At 40.2% G+C, this 17,924-nt stretch overlaps 1 protein-coding gene across 2 annotated transcripts in view; it reads left to right on the forward strand.

Moving 5' to 3' along the window:
* Positions 1-243: 243 nt before the first annotated feature.
* LOC124157543 (SKI family transcriptional corepressor 2-like) overlaps positions 244-17,924 on the forward strand; it is a 98,904-nt gene continuing 81,223 nt past the window's right edge. Inside the window, exon 1 of one of the 2 annotated variants that reach the window (XM_046532365.1) lies at positions 244-809. The gene's annotated coding sequence lies outside the window, so the exon portion shown is untranslated. The remainder of the gene's footprint in view (positions 810-17,924) is intronic. The other variant, XM_046532366.1, reaches the window with a different exon arrangement.

A 17,924-nucleotide genomic window follows, 5' to 3' on the forward strand; every position in this document is an offset into this window, starting at 1 on the left:
ATTCCCGCATTTCACGGCCGCGGAGCATTGTGGGTCGGATGTTGGCACGGAGCTGGAGGAGGGAGGGGCGTATCTCGTGAGGAGCGGGATAGAGGAGGAGAGGGGAGAGAATATAACGTAATGGAAGAGGAATGGGGGGGTGTACGAGAGAGGGGTAAGGTAGGTGGGGTGGGGAGGTGGGAGAAGGGGAGGAGGAAGGCTGAATGAGGAGAAAGGGAGAGAGTTGGGGAAGAGGAGAGCGGTCCAGCGACTCAGACGTTCGCGACCCAACCACGGAGGCGCGCGCGATTGTGAGAAAGACCATTTGTGTGCGTGCGGAGGGAGCAGCAGTACACATCGCGACATCGCAGTGTGAGCGCGAAGGAAGAAGACGCGTGTTCTTGTGTTGACGGTTTTTGGTCCGGGATCTCCGACGTACCAGAGTGGACTGCTGTCATCCCACCGCGCATTTATTAGGCGGTGTTAAGTTTTCGAGCGAGTACGGGTCGGAGTATACATGCCTCCATGTTGATAATTCATCGCGTTGGTGCCTTATTCGCGGTGCAGTGTACTTCTTTCGTGTGGGAGGATTAAAGTGATGAGGCAAGGTTATCCAGTCCTCAGCCGTTTCGCCTTGTGAGGTTTGTTTGTGAGCGAAAGCGGCCGTGGCGACGGCGGTTCCAGAGGAAGTGTGCGAGAAACGGTCGAGGATCTTTCCTTCTTGTGGAACCGGGTTCAGATCTCTCCACCTTCCCCTCACGGCAGCGTTCGAGGAAAGTCACCGTAACGTCTCTGGTCGTCGGGTGTATCCGTTGCTTCTCGCCTGCTTGGTAAGTGATTGCAATCAATCGTAGATAATTTTATGAAGGCAATGCGGTTAATGCTTTACTCAGTAGATCTAAGAACCCTTCTTAGGTTTACTAAATTCACCATGAGGAATACTACTCATCATTGTGTTTTAATCATTGATAGTTCCGTGAAGGTGGCGCTATGAACCGCCGGAGGTAGAGGTAATTTGAGAGTCATCCTTGGTCTTATACAGTCTTGCGGATTTTTCATTTAAATGTTTGTCATAAAACGGTTTTGAGCTTTGAAGCGGCAATGTTTATTTGACGCCTCAACGAGGATGATTGACCGTGATCGCGTAGATTGTGCTACTTTGTTGCTACGGTCGGGGAATTTGTTTTGCTTCAAACCACCTGGGAGTCGCCTTGAGTTTAGGTTCTTTGGGGTTTCAAGTGGATGACAAGCATGTTAGACCTATTGAATCCAATTACGATCCAGCAAAGTGATGTTCTCATTTTGTTGCACGTTGCGTGCGTGCTCTCTACGTCCAGTAACTGCAGCGGCGCCTCGTTATGGATATCGGAGTCTGTGACAGGCTTTAAAAAAATCCTCAGCAATGTTCCGTCTTGTTAGCGGACTGCGCCGTTCGTTTCCTCGGGTAACAGCATTGCTATCGCCTTGCGGAAGTGAAGTCCGGCGACTAGCATGGGAGAAGGGGTGGGATTCTAGTGGGGGAGAGACAAAAACGTAACGAAAATGAAGGAGACCCGTTTTTTACTTGGTGTTTCTTTTCTCCTCTCAGTAAATCTTTCTCGTCGTTAAACTTTTGGGATGGTCGAGTATGAGACGAGTTATTTTCCGAGAGCTCTCCTGACCAATGACCAGAAAGTGACCGATTAGCATCTTTATTCCAACTAATAAATTGTAGGTTCTCTTTTTGCTTCTTGCGAGGTGCCCTTTGATTACAAAAAGTACTGTAAAAGTGAAGTGAATCAATGCGGAAAAATGTAAAACAAAACCTCAACCTTCCGAGAGCTCTCGGTGACTCAAAAAGCCCAGTAAGCCCAGTCTTATGATTTAATGTGATTTATAGTTTCTCATTTGGCAATTTGTGAGGTGAAGATTTTTTTAAATTCGAAATTCCAGGGCTGAAAAGCGGTGGAAAACAATATATTACAGTGATGCGTTTTTATTTTCTGGTGAGCTTTCATCTAATTCATTTAAGTTTTTGAGGTATATGACGCTGTTTTAAAATCAAATATAATGTACTAAAACAGGACGACGAGCGTATGCACTGTGACGTTTGTCAGCCGCTGGTTCGTCTGTTCACCCATCCCAGCGCGGTCATTCAATCGGTTTGGGGTTTGCGGAACCGCAAGAGGAGAGCAACAAAAACAAAGACGCAGCGTGCTCTCGATATCCCCTCCCCACCCCACTCCACCCACCGTCCCCGCCCACTTCTGCGGTTCGGGGCGAGGAGGAGGAGCGGGGACCAAGGCAATGAATACGATTTCTCGGATTCTTGTTACACGGGCTAAAGAATCGGATGACAACCGTCTGGATGCTTTCATGGTGTCCTGTGTTTTGAAACCCGAGTTGGCTTTCTCTCTTCATCCCAAGCCCCCCCACTCTCCCATAGCCTTTGTCTACCACCCCCTGATTGCGTGTGGTAGCTCCAGATAGGCCAAGGAAGTGCACAACCTGTTCCATGCTCTCGTACGCAGGAAGTAGTTTTAAGGCCTGGTTGACAAGGTGCATTAACCCGTTTGAATTAATGCCTAAATGTATGAACGCATGAGTGGACGCAAAAATGCATCGTGCCAACTTGCACGAATGCATGTACAGAAAATAATACATGCCGTAATTTAGTTCGTGCATTCGTTCATGTTCCTGTCTAACAAAATCGTTAATGCATTCACATATTAACTCTTACGTTTTAATACACCGTGTAAACAAGTCTCAAGGGTCATATCCCTGTGCACCACACTAGTTACGAGAACTTGGTGAATCCACTGATAAAATTTGTGTTTACGACCAGCAGCATCATAGGTGCTCCGATATGTCGGCTGCAGTAGAGCTTCCTACCCGATTGCAAACCCGATAGTAATTTATCGACCAATGGACTCCCCGATCCTTACAATTAGTCTAAAGCAGCGGTCTTCTACCCTTTTCAATGCCTGGGGCATCACATCCTCCGGAGGGCCAAAATGCTCCACGTCACTTTACCACCCTATCAATAAAATAATAAAACATATGATTTCTGGGTGCAATTATCTTTATTGGTTAAAAAGTTCAATCAATCATTCACTCAATGAGATTTTTGACATTGTTTATTTTTGACGAGTGTGTAGATATTTGGTTTTATTTTTGTAATTGTAAATATTTTCTATAACCTCTACGGGCCGCATTCGGATCGGGGGCAGCGGATTGAGGACCCTCGGTCTAGAGGATATTTTTTTCTTGGCAAGACGGAGCTATTTAATCGACTACGACGATGTTATAAAAAGTATCGTAAAAGGACAGGTGGAAGAGAAAAACGATATGCAAAGAGAAGGTGATGAAGGATGTAAAGCAGAATTCATCGTCACCGCTCCGACAACAGCGCATTTAAGACCCTCAAAGCGGGGAATCTAACGAACAACCTAGGACGATCACAAACACCCATGCATTTGACCTACCCGGTCCAGAATCGAGCCCGCCACCTCTGGTTTGGCAGGAGTGGACTTTACCCCACCGCCACCCAGGCCAACAATTATGTAGGTTTATTAATTAGAATGGTAGAATTATGTTGTAAAGATTAGCTAATAGGAGAGGTGAGAGGAGATCTGCGTTAAATCAATCTTTGGATTGATGACTTTTGATGATGAATTACTCAGGCCAACAATGAAAAAACTTTTTTACTGAAAATACCTTATTCTTATGTCTTTACAGTTGCTGAATCCAAATATTATGGTTTTAAAGTTGTATCTCCCACCATTTATTCACATTTTACAGTTAAATTTATGAAATCAAGCAATATTTTTAGAATTTAACAGCTTTTTTATAGTTATAATAACATTGAAAAAGTAGGTCTAATGAACGAAGATAATGGGGATTACTGTTGGTACTTCACCGAGAAGTTCAGCAAGCGATTCATCGCAGAAAAAGCTACACAAGAAGCTTCAAGGAAAAAAGGGGAAAGAAAATGTAGACCAATTCCAGTTGACAAATGAACCCTGTATTATCTATCACGCTGTAGTAAATACAAACAATTTTATCACGATGTAGTGAACAGTAAATACAAACAATTTTATGATGTAACACAGTGTTTCATTGATTTCCCTATGTACCGAATAGGGGTATTAGACTAAATTTTAGATATATATTTTTTGGAAACTATGGGTGATACAAAAAAAACTAAGGCCAGGTTTGGATTCGGCACATCAAAATCTATAAAGATCAGCTATTAAAATAAAAAAGGTTTTCAAACAAAATTTTTTTGTTGGCCTGTGTTATTTTGAACGGAGCCAATGTCCTCGACTCCTTGGTCGACCCGCGCGACAATGATCAACAGGCCCTCGGGGAGCTCAACCTGTGCAGTCTCCTGCGTACTTGTGCATGTGCGTGGGGAAGGAATCATCTGGAGGAGGAGGAAATATGAGAAGCGGGAAAAAGAGTGGGGTGGTGAGGTGGAGGAGGCTCGACTTTTCAAAGTGGTGGGGGGAGTGGTGGAAGGGGGAGGGGTGGAAGGAGGACGTGGAATGTCGCCTCTTGAAGCTGCATTCCACTTTTCCTCCTCCAGCAAATTGTCATTACGGCCGTGAGAGGGGGTGGGGGGACAGGGAGGCGAGGAGAAGTGGGAGTCTTTTGGTAGGGTAAGAGTCTTTTGGGTTGGCAGGGTGGAAAACTGAAATAAAGCATGAGAGAGATCACAGAGGTTAAAACAGCAGTACTATAAGGCATTGTTTTTTTTTCGATTTTCATTCCCTTAATTTCAGTTTTTAAAAAAGGCTTTACGTCAAAAATTTCCGAAAGAGAAAATATACATTATCTTAAAATATAAGACAGCTACTAAGTGGGCTTTTTGAGTCAACGGGATATCTCGGAAGGTTAAAACTTCTTTTACGTGCTTTTCGTATTAATACAAATAACTTTTACAGTACTTTTTGTAATAAAAAGCACTTTTCAAGTACCTAAAAGATGACTTACAATTTATTAGTTAAAATAATTAGAATAAAGAAGGTAATTGGCCTTTTTCCGTCCGGTCAGTTAAGTGATCGTCTTCCACTGGATTCTCCGTAAAGTGTAACAATAGTTTCAACAAAGTTTAGCGAGATAGGTTTTCCGAAAGAAGGAAAAGGATAACGAAGTACAAAACTGGTCTATTTTCTTTACGCTTTTGTCTCCCCCACAATAGAGTCCCACCCCTTGCCTTCCCAAGCTTGTCGCAAAACTTCACTTCCGCAAGGCGATGACAATGCTGTCATCCGAAGAGGGGAACGGCGCGGCGTAGTCCAACTATAACATGGAAGAAATCTTTTTGATAAACTTTATTGAAACCTCTCTGAGTCTTTTCTGACTGCGCTACTGGTTGTCGGCGGTGAAGGCGGAGAGAATAGGTTTTATTCGCGTGGGAAGGATGTGGGCTAGGCATAAAGACCGTATAAAGGAAGGAAGGAGAGGGATGCATGCCTCTTCGTCCGTGTGGGACGGGAGAAATGGCAGGGCCTTTTTGAGTCGGGGTCTCTCGGACTGTGGGCGGCAGGAACACCTGTGGGGCCGCTCCGAATCGGGATAAGGCAGGGGGTGGGATGGCTGGTGGGGGAGAAGTAATTGCGCCTTTCAGAGTTCAGGAGTAATACCGGGAGCACCTGTGGAATGGGTTTCGGGGATGGACAGGGGAGAAGGAGGAAATAGCTCAAAGTTCAAAAGTTGGGCGTGAATGAAACTGGAATTCGGGATGACGGATGGGAATACACATATATTATATGGTCCTAGTTGCTCACTCAAAATGTTTGGCTTCTTTCTCTTTTTCATCCCGTTGATGCGCTTTTTCTACAATTTTTTAATTGCGATAGTACGTGAAAAATAAACAGACGAGTGTAATTTTCCATTTTTCGATGCATCGTGTCGTTATTGAGGCGAAATTATGTCCCTTTGATGTAAGCAAGTAAATTACTGTTCATATTAAAACAACCAATGACGACTTTGATTCTTCAAAAATTACTTTCTAAATTTCCTACCTTATCTTTCTCATATTTTCATTTTACTTACTTCCTATTATTTTCCTATTTCACTTATGCTCATTTTGTTTACATAAACATTTGTTGCTTTGATTTTCTGTGATTTTGATCATGGTCATTGATGCGCCGCCTTCGGATTTTGTCGGCCATTTTTGAACTAATCTCCATATTTTAAACGAATACATAGATACAAAAAAGAAAATTTAGTGTTACGACAACTTTTCCCTAGGGTTTCAGACGATTTAAGAGTGGGTCCATCGCATGACTTTTTCCAGCCTTTATATCAACTCACCAACCTGTCTGTTTGTCTGTTTGTTTGTCTGTTTGTCTGGTACAAATCTTGACTCACTTCCTGTGAAGCAAAAACGCTGAAATTTTGCACACTTCTTCATTTCCGATGACAATACATGAAAATATAACTTTTTCTCTCCAACCCCCCTTTAACCACCCCCCAGTCAACCTATAGCCCCCCAAAACATGTTTTTGATCTAAGAAGTTCCAAATGGTCGATTTTCGTGTTTTGCGACCACAGTAAAAGTTATCCACTTTAGGCATATCCACATAGTAGGCATTTAAAAGCATAGGGGTGGCATTTTGAAACATAGGGGGCTTACCATTCACTGAAAATTTAATAAATATAGTGACTTTTTTAATACGTCACTTTTGGTTTTTCGGGGTCACTGAGTTTTTTTGCTTTGTGTCATATATAAACGTTGCTCATCCCCTGTAATCTAAATATAAAGGCTGGTTTTAAAAAAAAAATTTTTTATAAGAGCTTATTTCATATCTCGTCACGTTTACCCCAAACATATGTTTGGGTCGGTCAGTTGGTGAATAGCCAGAAGTGGATTTTACAGTATATAGTAGAGTGGGACTATTTTACCACCGTGCGTTGATGCATTTGCCCTTGATTTCATGCAATGCTCGGCTTCAGTATAACTGTGAATTTTAAAATGCACGTTCGAGCATGTAAAATGGCCTTAAGACTCGGCTTCATTCACCGAAACTTGAGGAAGTAGTATCACTAGGCGATTTGTATTCTATCTTCGTAAGAATATTAAAAATTGCACTTCGTAATTTGGGGAAACCCGGGTCATAAACAATAAATCGATTTAGGTGACCATTACGGAGTGTAATTTTTATTTTGTGACACTTTTCGTGGTCATAAAAGGAGCTTTCTCCTTGATTATTTCTTAATAGTGTTCTTCGCCCGCCACATTTTCTCGATTTCCTCACAGTCATCATCCTTTTAATCGCACATTTGATATTTTTTTTTTGTAAATCTGCTGAGCTGCCTCCGACGTATTTCGGCCACTTGCGTTCTTTCCTATTTCGCAATGCTCTGAGTGGCTTATTTTCCAACCTCTATTGACAGGTCATTCCTGAGAACATATCCCATTGTTTATCATGGGAACAGGATCTGCGTTACTGTTCGAGGTTTTAACCGGATGCTCCTCCTGTGTAAGGAAAATAGTCAGATTGATATGGCTATTCGTATGTTTTAAATGCTTCATGTTAAATTTCTTTTTATAGGTCGATTTAGTGGTAAACGGTCGGCCATTTACGGGGAAGGGCGATGACTCAACGGAGGCTTTGGATACCTATTCAGCTGTATCAATAATATAAGTCCATTTAAGTACCACTTTGAACGTAAAATACCGGAGTACCTACACTTTTTTGCGCAAGTTTTCAAACGAAAGAATACGGGTGTATGTTTTGGACTAGTCTTTTTATTTTATCAATTTTTTTGGCGGAAATTTCTAGAAAATTATTGACATGCTCTGTCTTTTTTCGGGTTGAATTACTCGCATAAAACTTATCTTGAAATTTCAGCGTACATGGAGGGGACTTATTTTCCACATTTATTTATTTTACTTATTGAAAATACCCACATATTGCAACATTACCAATTTACAGTGACTCACAACTAGCAAATACGTAAATTTTAACGAGAATCAAGTACATAAAGTATAACGAGAATACAAAGAGATTGAAATGCATATGAATATTGAGAATAAGACTTTGCTCACGAGCTATATTTGAGTGTATCTCGAATATTACACGTGGGCATAGGATGCGTGTTTTGTTTAAACTATAGCCAGTGATTCCCCCCTCAATGAAAGGTTCTCCCTCGACTAGTAAATGCGCCATAACTCTAGTGACGTCACCAAATCGCGAAAAAATGGCGTTAATTTTTCTTTTACTTATTTTTTTTAGCTTTGGAGAGATTGGCCGAATGGAGATGAGTGTTTTTTCGTTATAACTTATCTTTTTCTCTCACATATTGAATAATTCTTTTTACAAAGTGCGATTTCGGGTCAGAGCGTACAAACCCATTGATATTTAGTGGAATTTTTACAAGGGTTTTTTTCTGCAAGCACCGAAAAGTTCAAGATTATAGCATTATGGTATCAACGAGTTATAAGGTCGCTAAAAAATACTGGTCAACCGGGAGGGGAATGGTGCGTCCTGTTGAAAGGACAGAATGCTTCCATTGAAAAGGTTTGAGCTCAGAGACTGCAGGTAACAACGAGGAGACGTCAGAAGGATGGGTATCGCCGAACAAGTTACGCTCGGGGCACAAAAACCTCTCCTTCCGATGGCGATTATTTGTTTACTTTGGGGAAAAATGAAGATCAGTGATTCAAAGCACGTGGACACCGCCAAATGACGCATTAATTAAATATAAATCCTCGGAATTCACGATGCATGTAGTATCGCGGAATTTATAGTTTTTGTTTTTTGGGTATAACATCTCAATCTGTCAAAGAGGCTAGTTCGGGAATGTTTCGGGATATCGATTAAGTTTTTCTTGTTCAGGGAAGTGGAACGCGTTTTCCTTCGAAAGATTAATTCAATATTGCATACTATCCAGTTCGGTTCCAATCAATTATCTTGTGGGTTCATCGACCCTTAAGTTGATATCACAGCTGTAAAGGTTTTAATTACAGCCATTAAATCCGTTATATCACTGAAATTTGTTATTAGGATGATGCTTTTGTCATATATGCGTTATTGTAAACATTCAACTTCAAACACGTACGCGTCAACAGAGTTATTTTTTTAATACATAAACATTTCCGACCATACATGACCATTTACGCTTTTTCTTTTATAAATCTTGAGGTGAAACTATGTCGTTATGATATTGCTGGTATTCTTATATCTAATATTATTTCTTTTATATTCTTAACTCAGAAACTACCGTGGACTTCGCATCATTGTGGCATTATAAGTAACGTAGTAAGATCCGTGTTAATATAATTGTGTCACATTATGCACCTTTGGAACCCATTGAACACCGACTGATTTTTCTCCACTTGATTTCCATCACATATGCAAATGATGCAAATAATTAATAAGAAGTTAAATAGTTTATACCATATTTACTTAGACGCCCAGAACGAGTACGATGCAGAGCTTTATATATTGATAATTGAGGCAAACGTTTCCATAATTATACTTTAAGGGAAATCTAAGCAAGAAAGTTAGTAATATAGGTTATAGTGTATAACCACTTGATATTATACACTATTTTTATCGACACAGCTTCATTCTAGAGCCTCTAATGATGAATTAACTTCCTTATTTTCTGAAGTTCTTTCTGGGAAATATATGATTAAAACATGAAACTAAGAGAAAAACCCTTTTAGTGTTTTTGTGCAGAATGTATTTATGACTTATTTATATTTTTATGTAGTTGATCACATATTTAGATTTGTATTTTTTTCCTTCAAACATGTAACTAAGGTCAAAAAGGAGTTAATAATCCGTATCTCGCAGTCTTTAATCTGTTCATATTATATTTTCGAGGCTACCTCTTCATTTCTTTTCCCTCTGTTATTTTCCAGTGCAAGAAATTCTTCAGCACTGCGTCTTCGGAGTAATGAAAATACGTGAGATGCTAGCATAATTTCACGCGCAAAAGAAATTCTCTCACCATAGGACAGAGAAATGCGTAGTTTACTCGATTTACTGGTGATTCTCACGGGTAAAGTTCTGCCATTCGTGGGTGAAAAGGGGCCCAATATTTTCTCAACTGAGTTATTTGCTTATGAAATATTTGAAAATTGGCCTTATAAATTTAAAAATCAAGCCGTTTGGTTTTAGTATGGCCCGTATCGCTTGTATACAAGGTGATTTTGAGTGAAAGGAGTCAAAGATGTGCGAATAGCTATTTTCAAGCCGCGTCACGACTTAAGCAAAAATGCGCCATTTTATATTCCGCAAAAAAATCTTTTTGGTTCGTGTCAGTATATTGCGCATGGATAGAAAATGATGCCAGCGACGTGTTCAATTGCCTTCGGAAATAGAAAAAAAATTTTGGCAAGAGAGGACCAGACCACAGCAGCGTAACGTGGTAGATACGTCGCAGTTTTGATGAAATTATAAGAAAACAGTGCAGGACAGACGGTTATTTATTCTTATTGGACAATTATATTTAATCAAAATAAGAAAAAAAGAATATCTATCAAAGAATATCAGCTCATATTACTCATCTAATTTGAGAGCTCATTTTGCAGAATGTAATCAAGTACTCACACATTTACTTGGTCCAGTAGGTTCTTGTAATTGGTGTGAAGGGGTTGATCGTGTTTGGGTCATTAAAAATTAATTATAATGTCGAGCTTTGTAATTCCTCCGTTTTAAAGACCTCTATGTGCTGTTTTCAGGGAAGTTGAAAATAAATAAAAAATATATAAAAAATATCGGGTGATTCATAAAAATCTGTATTTATTCATGCCTTGGGCAACAGAGTCACAACCCCTACCGGAATCATACAATGTAGTGTGTTACTGACGTCTATAGCATGTTTGTTTTTATGCATAGCAGTTCTAATTTCTGAGATTTTTGATAAATATGATCACGTAACCTCATTATTTCAAAGCGTGAGGAAATGTTTATATTTTACATGCAAATTCCTCTGCGTTGCAGATATGTAAATGATATATGAATCGGCTTAACCCGAATTCTCGCCAGACTGATTCTTTTGGTTGCTGCGCCGGTGTAAAAATTTCTACGGCCATTGTTACGGCAACCGGATCGCTCTCCATTCTTAAGATAAATCTGCGTCGCCTCTAAAAACCATCCGAAGAACTTCTTAATTCCCCCGCCCGAGTCGTGTAAATCCCATTAAAACAAATTTATACGTGATAATGTGCCTCAAAAAAGCAATGCGGAGTGACTAGCGATAAATTTACTCCACGACATGCCATTAAAATCCTGTGCACGGCAAACTATTTTGTAATTTTATGGCGCGAAGTGTTGGCACAAAGGATTATTGTGAATCGTTCAGATTTACTCTTAGGTGTTTTGCTAATGGTGGAAACCGTCGCCCGAATGCCTCTAAACGGAACAACTTGAGTGGTTGTGTACACAAAACTCCGTGTCGATCTCGTGCGACAACATGGTTTCGCTTATTTCGGGTAAATAACCATTAGAAAGCGCGTTTTCCTCTCTCCGAGACTGAATTGCTGTGAAGACGTGACGAGGATTTCTCTTGGCAGTGTGAGAAGTCGGAGCATACCGTTGCGAAATCGTTTCCCTGCGACACGTTGGTAAGATATCTTCCGATGCCGCTGATATCCACTCGGGGAATGGAACGGAATGTGCGAGTTTAGCGCAAAGCTCAGGGACTAGTCACCCGTCCCAAGGTCAGTGGCGGCTTGCCCATAAGGACTCTCGGACGCCGCCCCTCCCAAATATTTGAAAAAGTAAAAAAAATAAATATCCATGAATTTATAATTATATATCTAATAAATCAAAGTGTTTTTTCAGTCACATACATCGAAAGTGTTGGAAAAACACGAAAAGGAATAGCGCGAGAAGTTCGTATTTGTAGCCGTGGGGCGCTGGCCAGAACGTCCCAATCCATCCCCATGCAGTTATATGGAGAGTGGTAGTGGTGGGGGCCGCTGGTGCTATGACGCGTCTAACGTTGTGTCTTATGGAACTCTTGGGACGTCGTCCGAAAATGCGCAGAGTGACGTGTGAGTTGACATCGCTGCGCAGGCCGGCGGGCGTACAATCTGGCGTCTACTTGGTGCTGCCACAGAAAAGGGACGTACGGAATCAGAATGGTCACTGCACTGGGTGCAGTTATGCGATTTTAATTTTTAATTACTGGTAGGTATTGCTACAGAAAATAAATTATCCCATTATGCATGCGTTTTTTTGGTGTTTGGATTCCGGAACACATAAAATCAACCAGTTAAAGGCCGTATTGATGTAGGAAAACTATTCCCGAGTATTTGCCACAGTTCTATTATGATTACGAATTTCAAGAACCTTGGGGAAACTAATATTATAATGTTTAGGCCTGAACAATGTATTCATATCTTCCCGATGTTTAGAAATGCGGTACCTATTTTTCAGATAAATTTATCAAAAGACCTGCAGTATTAGGAAAATCAGTTAACATTCCCCACTGATTTATAATTTAATAAATAGGTGCGTGCGTGATAGGGTGAAGGATTAAACATGATTTAACCCGTAAAACGTGACTTTAAATGGAGTTATTCAATGAATGTCAAGACGTTCCGCGTACAATGCACCTTTTGTGTGTATGGCCATCATTTTTCTAGCCATCCTTGTTCTATTAGTTCATGTTCACCTAATTCCTCAGCGGTAGAGCGGTAGCTGTCTGACGGAAAATGTCCACTTGGGTCTGATTTAAGTGGCTTCGAAGAGTTCATATCAGTGCGGAGATCCTTACAGCTCCTATCTGTGGTTCAGAGTCGTCTTCTTTTACGATCTAGAATTTATATTCTATTATATCATGGCAATGATTTCGAAGACATGGTTATTCCAAGTGCGAACCGTTGGCGTTTCGTGTGTTTACCACATACGAATCTTAGACTCAAGGAGATGGTCCGTGACGTCTGCTTGAATGCCTTTGCTGACCTTAAATTCGTCCCTCAGCTGAATCAGCATTAGTGGACAACGACTTCTATCTCCCTTGAGTCTTCCTTATAGTAACGGCAAGACTCTCGGAAAGAACGGAGTGAAATGAGTTCAGACATCATTTTTGAGGAGTTAACTGTGCTTAATTGCCGATTAAGAAGTTTCTTAGTGCTGTGTGTACATTCAAGAAGACAATTTTGAATTAAGCAACAGTGCTCGTTTTTGTTATAGGGAAATATAGAGAAAAAATTGTCCCCAAATCTGTGTCCAGGCACCTTGTTCTTTTTGGTCGTATTTTTCGTCGGCTCATTTTGTGTCGTCCCTTGTTTATTTATAGACTAGTGCCCTTACCATGTGTTCAATCGGAAAGAAATTTTTGTTCGGCGCTGATTTCAACGAACGTGTAATTGATCACGTCGCTGGACAAAAGGAAAGAAGGATGGACTTCTACAATATAACTAAAGGCATGTGAGTATTTCAGATTTTGTTAAAAATGTGTGAGAAATGTTTAATTATTGATTTTAAATCATACTGTATTCAAGAAGCAACGCGTACACCGCAATCAAAGTTTACATCTGCAATAGCAAAGCGCGCGCATACTAGTAGTGTTTGTTACCTAGTGGAAGTCAGTGACACTCTCCTCCCTCCTCAGGGGTTATAAGTGTCATTGCTACCTAAATCTTTGCAAATGTTGAATAGATTTGACAAATAACGCATTATGATTGCAAAATGAACAACATAAGTGTATTGCGGGAATATCCGCACGAAGAATTTAGGCGCTAAAACCTAAAGTTACGTATTTTCGTTTGTATTTGCAAAATATCGCAGCAAATATATTTTTATTATTCAAGATCATTGATTAGTATAATCAAGAGTCGGGACTAAGCCGATCCGTATGACCGAGAGTCTACTGCATTTAGTATTTATTAATCAAGCTTTATTAGGAAAACAAGGTATTTTTGTTGAAATAAACGGAACATATGGCATCATAAAATTTTATTCCTAGATTGCCGTAAAAACTTAATAAAATACACGAAATATTAAAAAACTATGACCCCCGGTGGAGTGCGCCCCCCCCAGCATTTGTCTCACGAGCCGCCACTGCCCAAGGTTGATCTGATGGGTGCGTGGGTAATTGTGGCCAGGCACGCACCAGCTTCTCGTGAAATAATGCATCGAACACTTACCGTGAAGTTAAGCGCATCTTTTTCGTGCCGCCCGCGGTACCCGGTGCAAGTGTGACTTGCTTTATACCACGGAGTATCTTTTATTTATTTATTTATTTAATACTTACCGTGCTGACCTTAGTACTGTAGATCACTACCCCATTGCTGGCCATTTTCAATACTTCAGTGTTTCATCTTATCAACCAACCTTTGATGCGAGGAATAGGAGTTTGGTATCATTTTAAAGAATAAATTTTTCTTTTGTTTTTTCATTTGTCTATTTAGAGGTTATTACCACTTTTTTAAATAAGGAAAACTGCGATTTTTCAAAAGACGGATGGCGTAATATTAACAATTATAAGTTCACATAATATGAAGACCCAACAAAAGGGTAAACTATTTTCACAATTAATCATAATTACAATCATTATACAAAAAGAACTTAATATACTAACAATACAATTGAGTACAGGTCCGCCTGATGATTGTTATTGTAAAAAATTCTGTACAAATTTATAATGTCTCTAACATCGACGAAATCTCTCCGCGAAACATTCCTTAGGTAAGTTTATATTTAATTCACTTGAAAGGTTGATCTAATGGGTGCGATACATATTCTATTAATAAGTGCAACATACAATAATTTGAAATCATACGCCTTTTATAGAATATCTTTATTAGCACTGTTTTTTCGGGACTAGAAAAAAAGTTTTAAAGTTACGGTCGCCGTAGAAATAGTTTTCTTGGTCGATTCACATTTTTCGAATTGCAGAGGCCACTCAAGGGAAAGGTAAGCTTCGCTTAGGTCTCGTAACTCGCTAGTTGAAATGGTTTCAAAAGTATTTTTGTTTCATGTTAATGATTAAAAGTATGTACATTTTAACTTTACTCATAATATGAAGTGTCTTCAAGATGAATTCCATCTCTCTTGACCCCAAACTAGTACCTACTTGACAACAGATTGGAACCGCCCTTGCACAGGAGATTAATAAATCGCAACCCTTTGGCATTTTAAATGAAAGACACGACAGAGAAACAAATATGTGCGATGGAAAACAACACACAACATAGGAATAAGCCTTTCTACAATGGCTCTCGTCTACTCTGCAATGATTAATAATTCTGCCGTAGTAGAACGCATGGAGTAGAGATTCTTTACCCTACCGTATTTTAAGGGAGTTCTCCATATCGAAAATCATGGCATCGGGGTAACAGGCTTATTTCCTGATAAAATCACCCCTGCGAGTATTTTCGTAGTTCGGAAAGCAGTTACCTATCCTTTTTATATTCGGCTCGACGCGTTTTCAAGGCATTGATAACAGATGATCTTGATGCAAATTTAGAGTCGGTAAATACTCGCCGCTTTATCGTCACCTCCTTTCAGTCCACCGTAGTGGATGGAAATATATGTTTCCGAAACCACTTCTCGCGTCATATTATTCCCTAAAGATATTCTCCTAATGAAATGGCGTCTAGTGAAATCCCTTGTAAGACGACATGGCGAATCAGACGGAGGAATGCGTGGAAATGAGAAGAAGATAAAAAACACCGATAGCGCGATCTTCTACTTTATCGCGCGGGAAGGCGTTGAGTGCGCCGCGGATTACCGCCGCAATATTGACTCCATATTTATGAGACAGATGGCGGCGCGCGGCCTGTGCAAGAGCTCCCATCCGCGCCGCACGGCCTCCGCGATTCTTTCCATATTTTTACGGCCGCAGCTGTGGCAGTCATCCACTCTCGCCCACCTAACGCCCACCTCACGTCCTATATCTCCCTTGAAGCACACCGAGCAAAGTGGATTCTGATCCTTCTCTCCGTCCGTGCAATAAACTTGGAAAAATTTAAGGGATGGGACAGGGGATTTTCGAGGAGGCGACCGACAGCTAAGCTCATTTGCGTGTGTGTAATTAAAAGCTTTTGCGGAATTTCAGCGTTCTTTTTATCTCCTATGCCAGAGGTGGGCAAAATTGTGGCCCGCCGAAGAGTTTGTGATACCCCGACACAGAATTCAAAAAAATACGATGGGGTGCACTTGTCTCATTAAATTGATTATATAATTAAATGTGCTGGCAGCTAGAAATCTAACCAATATAAAATTAACCAAATAAACAAGTAGAATAGAACTACCACTATTGTTTAATTTTTATTATAAAATTTATATTTTTTCTGAAATTAAATATGATGTTAACTGATGAATACAATCATCGTAAACGGTGCGGCCCTCCGATAACCTTCGCTCTTACAAAGTGGCCCTCGAGCACAAACAATTGCCCTCCACTGTCCTATGTGATGTAAAAATTCCAAAAAGTTACCCCAGATATTATACATTTGCCTATAAGTAATCAAAAGCTTTAGCGGAATGGTAGTGTTATATATATCCCCTACGCGATGTAAAAATTCCAAAAAGTTGCCTCGGATATAACTGTTTTCTCTTATCTTTTTAACCTCGACGGAGGAAATATATTAATTTCGGGGAAATAACCAGGACTAGCTAGTGGCGTATCTTTACGGAGTCACCTGCAAGTGCTCTTGAAGTAGGTACGGAATTTCCACTGATGTAAATCATTTTCATTGAACGGGCCGGGGAAACTCCGCATGGGGAAGAGGATGCCATGGTAGTCCAAGAGGCTGAGCCTCCGGCGCGAATTAGGGAGATCCAGGTTCGTGTTCCGGCCAAGGCAAATGAAAAAGATTTCTTTTTTAATTTCGACCCTTAATTTAAATATAGCATATATGCTTCTCAATCATCTGGGGCAAGTGAGAGAGAGGAGCGACGGGATAAAATAAAAATATTAGGTGATATCATCCATTTTCCATAAGTCCACAAGTAGACATACAGTGAATAATAATGCAAAATCTTGGCTAAGTTTACAATCATTTGGAAAAACCTGCTCTTTGATGTCAAGGGAATAAAATTATTTTGGTTTAAATCAAAGTGAAGAGGGTTAACTGTGACCTTTTTTTGCTCTTTCTGAAGAAACCTGAACGTTACTTCACTCTTCACTGGAATATTAGCAGTGAATCACGGGAATATTTGCTCCGTAGTGTGAGTGAAAGTTTTTATAGGCTTATTTGAAGCATTTCCTTCGCCGTTGGTTTTAAGCGTTCAAAACGACGTTGTAATCCATCTCTAAGAAGATCTATCAAAGGGTGGCATAGTCCTGAAATTTATAAATGCCTTGAATTATTGAAATGAAGGATAGAGAACATTATTCGAGTGGGCATGATATTCGGTCGGAATTTAAAACGGAGACAATTGCAACTGTTGGAAAATTGTAAATAGAGCAGAAATTTTGATTTAGTGCACATTTATAGAATTGTTGCCTGGGGGTCTTACGTCCATGTGTTTTACATTTCCGCGTCACTTATGCGGTGGGCTACTCTTATGATTTCCTTTATTTATTCGTGCCAATCATATGATGCGCGTTTTGCCCTAGAGTGAACAACGTTATGTCAAAAGCAACGTCATTTTACCATGGTTTCTTCGTGTGCTGGTTGTATTTCAGTATATGTATCGTCAAAGTTCTCTCCAGTACACAGGCTTGCTGTTCTACAGCAGTGGACGGAAACATTTTTTAAAATAATAATACTGTGATGAAATATAATAATAGACTCTGAGTATTTTCCTCAATGGCACAGGCGTCGATCCTATGGGAGACGTTGGGGACTCGTCCCCCGACATTTGATGTATAGGATATGCACCCCAGAGAATTTAATGATAATATTACGAAGTAGTGTAAAATGCATTAAAATCGCGATTTCCATGATTATTTTTTTATTTCCAGGGTAGGACCACCGTACCCCCCTTTAACTGGGAGGTATTCCTTGCCCCCAGACCTCCCGGAAGTCTGTCCTCCACAAAGTT

The sequence above is a fragment of the Ischnura elegans genome, chromosome 4 (assembly GCF_921293095.1).
Source record: "Ischnura elegans chromosome 4, ioIscEleg1.1, whole genome shotgun sequence".
NCBI lineage: Eukaryota > Metazoa > Arthropoda > Insecta > Odonata > Coenagrionidae > Ischnura > Ischnura elegans.